General features: G+C 42.6%; 1 pseudogene; it reads right to left on the bottom strand.

Annotated features, from left to right (window-relative positions):
- Positions 1 to 2,547: 2,547 nt before the first annotated feature.
- Positions 2,548 to 3,516, bottom strand: LOC125160318 (putative olfactory receptor 7A2; annotated as a pseudogene).
- Positions 3,517 to 4,331: the final 815 nt, after the last annotated feature.

Here is a 4,331-nt window from a genome sequence, read left to right as displayed (position 1 = left end):
TGGGTTAAGAGACCTCTTCTTGGTTTCGGCTCAGCTCAGATCTCACCATTCGTGGATCCAGCCCCTTGTTGGGCTCTGTGCCCACAGCCTGGAGCCTGCTTGGGACTCTCTCTGTCCCTCCCCTGCTTTGTGCTCTCTCTCTCTCACCCTCCCTCCCCTGCTTGTGCTCTCTCCCTCTCTCCCTCCCCTGCTTGTGCTCTCTCCCTCTCAAAGAAATACACATTAAAAAGCGAAAGGGATAACAGGGCTGCCCTCACCTGCTGTCAGCCCCCATGAAGGCGAATTGCCCAAGTAATGATGCGAGAGGCACGTGAAAGCGAAGTCTTCCGTGGTTGACCTTGTAACTGCGCACCTCGCAGCCAATCGTGTGTGCTTCCTTTTGTGAAGTGTTGGCTTATCCCTTTGCTCTTTTTTTCCCTTGGGCCCGCCATATGTAAGGTGTATGACATTAGGAAGATATGGGCACTTTCGTCTTTGGGGGGAGCTAAATGTGTTCTCACATGGTTTTTGCTGGGCATCAGGGGAGGTGGTCGGGTGCAAAGCTGCCAGAAGCAAGGAGGTTACTGTTCATCACAGTCCCTCGGGGACTCCCTGAGCTCCTTGGATCCTTGAATTTCAATAAATAAATTTTAAAAAGTCGGGGTACTAACCTCTTCGGTTGTGTAATAGTTTAGCAGAAACAATTAGGAATTTCATTATTAGATCAGAAGTTACAAACTGTCATTTTTCCCTCCTGATGAAGTGTATATTAATTATAAGAGATACATTTTGATTTCTGCAGCATAGACTAGCTTAGCACACTAAAGGGATTCTATGGTTTAATTTTGACAAAAGTACAATCTATGATGTAGTAGTTTCATGAGCCGTATTTACTATTGTAGAAATGGGCTCAGAAGAATTCAATGTGCTGCTCAAAGGCACAAACCAATCAGCATGTAGTCTTCATTGGAATGATGTCAGGATGTTTCCAGTTCTGAAACTCTGGGAAGTGGTTCCCACCAGAGTTGCTCTTGGGATTTTTGTCCATGTCTGAAGAGCTGCTTCTGAATATCATCAGCCGCAGGACAGCACTCGACAAAAATAGTTACCCAGCTCCAAGGGTCAATGGCGAGAAGGTGAGGAAACCTGTTCCACACTAAGGTTCTCCACTTCACTGTGCACACAATTCACCAGGGACTGTAGTTGAAATGCAAATTCTGGTTCCTCAGGTCTCCAGGGGCCCCGAGGATCCTGCTTCTCTAACAAGCTCCCTGGTGGTGTTGATGTTGCGGGTCCTGGATGTGGAGCCCAGAGTGAGAGCAAAGCTGTGGTCCCTCGTTAGGAGAAATTTAAGTTAGAATTAAAGTTGTGAAGATGGCAATACTACCCCTAAGATCTACAGATTCAATGATAATTTGAAAATAACAAAAATGGGGTATCCTTGGAAAACATTTTTAAAACCATCATAAAATTAAATAAAAAATCTTCCAAGCACGAGCACAGGAGGTCATCCCATTTATTTATGTATTCTTTAATTTCTTTCAGGACCATTTTATTGTTTTTATTTATAAGTGTTTTGATGGCAATAAGTAACCAATCATTCACCCCAGCGAGTAAATCCCCTTAAACACTGCCACTGCTATTCCATACTTGATTGAGAGATGTACAGCTTGAGAAGAAATGTAGAGCATAGTAATACAAAGGAGAATTTAAAACTTGCCTTATCATAGTCGAGGTCATCTTTGACTCCAAGGCCGTATTAAGTCATTCTACTTTTTTGAATTTCTGTTTCCGTGTAGACTCCACTGGTAGACAAGTTTTGGATAATCAGTTTCACCAGTGACTAAGGTAAGCACTGGGGACATACAGCCTGAGAAGAAGATGGGATCCTAATTCGGAGAAAAAAGCTAATGGTCTCTTATAAAACACACTTTTCTGTTCATTAGGAAGAGCAGTTATTGTAGTGATATACAAAGAATGACAGACACAAAGTGAAAAACTGTGGTATCAGATTTAGAATAGAATAGAATAGAATAAAAGAGAATAGAATAGAAATGAACTACTGATCAAACTGAATTTTTTCCATCAGAGTGGTAACAAATGAATATTCTTTTAGGAAAACTAAGGACATATTAAATGGGGTAATTTTTGTCATTTGGGAATAAATTATTCTTAAGAAATCCAAGCAGTTCCATTAGATAAATGGGAATTCCTAAGTTTTCCATATCACAGGTTGGGAATCAATTTACAAATAAAGGTAAAAGATCTGTACACTGAATAGAAGGTTTACGAAAGAAATTGAAGAAGACAAAAAGAAATGGAAAAACATTCCATGCTCAGTGATTGGTAGAAATAAAGGAAGAAAATGAAGGAATAATGATTGCATATCAGAGAAAGGTAAAAAAAAAAGTTTTTTAAATAAGTAAATTGTACTGAGTAGTTGAAAAAATAAAAATTCCAGGAAATAAATGAAAGAAGCACTCTCTATAACCACAATTTGCTTTAAACACACACACACACACACACACACACACACAACTTATTCATTTAAGACCATGAGGCCTGCAATCATGGGAAATTCTTCAACCCCAGGACAATTGGAACTTTTATAGCTACCATCCCAGAGAATCTCCTCAGAGCCTCCTTTATGTCTCTGTTCCTCAGGCTGTAGATGAAAGGGTTCAGCATGGGTGTGACCACCGTGTACATCACCGAGGCTGTGGCACTCGAGTGGGAGCTCTGGGTAGCAGCAGAGCTAAGGTACACTCCCAGGCCAGTACAATAAAATAGAGAGACAACGGAGAGGTGAGATGCACAGGTGGAAAATGCTTTATACTTCCCCTGAGCTGATGAGATTCTCTGTATGCAGAAAGCTATCTTGGAGTAAGAGTAAAGGATCCCAATGAAGGGACCACCACCCAGCAGCATAGCTGCAAGATACATCACCAAGTTATTAAAAAAGGTGTCAGAACAAGCCAGTTGGGTCATCTGATTGAGTTCACAAAAAAAGTGGGGGATTTCTACCTCTGTACAGAAGGACAGCTGCAACACCATTAAGGTTTGTAACAAGGAATGCAGGACACTCATGATCCAGGACACCAGAACCAGCAGTCCACAGAGCTGGGGTTTCATCATGACTGTGTAGTGTAGGGGGTGACAGATGGCCACAAACCTGTCATAGGCCATCATGGTCAGGAGATACATGTCCAACACTGAAAAGATTAAGAAAAAGTCCATCTGTGTGATTCAGTCGTCATAGGTTATAACTTTACTCTGAGTCTGGATGTTCACCAGCATCTTCGGGATGATTGTGGAGGTGATGCAGATGTCTACAAAGGACAGGTTGTCGAGGAAGAAGTACATGGGGGTGTGGAGGTGGGAGTCAGAGCTGACGGCCAGGAGGATGAGCAGGTTCCCAAACACAGTGATCAGGTACATGGAGAGGAAAAGCCCAAATATGAGGGGCTGAAGTTCTGGTCCCTCTGAAAATCCCAGAAGGAGAAATTCTAATAGTCGTGTATCATTTCCTGGTTCCATGAGGTTGAACTGGCCCCCGGAAAGAGGAAAGAGATATCATCAATTTTCACCTGAAGGCATGACTCACATAGTTGAAAGGGTCCAATTTATATTGTGCAGTGAAGAAGTTAATTTCATTGTCTTGTGTATGGATTGCTCCCTTGAAAGGATTCCCTCTCATTACATCTCTGATTAGGCATTTTGGTCTCATTCTCCGCATTCCCCAACAGAGGTCGTGCATTTTACTCTTTTACTAAGAATATCTTTCCTGCATTGGAGGAGTATGTACTGAGTGTCAAATATGTTCCAGGCACTGTCTAGGCCATGAGCACGGGATACTGAAAACCAAAAGCCACTATAATCTAATGATGGAGAGTGATTAGAAACAAATAAAAATATTAATAAGACATCAGAGGGTGTTAAGAACTTTGAGGAAACCAGGGTCAGTGTAAAGCAGAGTGTGGTGAACAGGTGACCTTAGAACAGACCTCAAGGAAAGGAAGGCAGGAGCCCAGAGCCTGTCTGGGGAAGTGTGTGCTGGCCGAGGGAATGGCCTCTGCTAAGGCCCCGAGGATGATCCTACTTCGAGCTATTTGGGTCCAAAACAGGAAGCATGTTTGGGAATGGAGAATTACCAGGAGAGATATCAGAGTTGGTGTCAGGCAATTTCAAAGAAATAGGTGGCCTCGTTGCTGGTTCCCCTTCAAGAGAAAGGAGTCCCTCACCCACGCTATATATTTCTTGTATTTTAGAATCTACTTGCAAAGGCATCCTTTAAATTGACATAGATGGGGCGCCTGAGTGGCGCAGTCGGTTAAGCGTCCGACTTCAGCTCA

The sequence above is a fragment of the Prionailurus viverrinus genome, chromosome A2, assembly GCF_022837055.1.
Source record: "Prionailurus viverrinus isolate Anna chromosome A2, UM_Priviv_1.0, whole genome shotgun sequence".
In the NCBI taxonomy this organism is placed as follows: Eukaryota; Metazoa; Chordata; class Mammalia; order Carnivora; family Felidae; genus Prionailurus; species Prionailurus viverrinus.
This window is presented reverse-complemented; position numbering and strand designations above follow the sequence as displayed.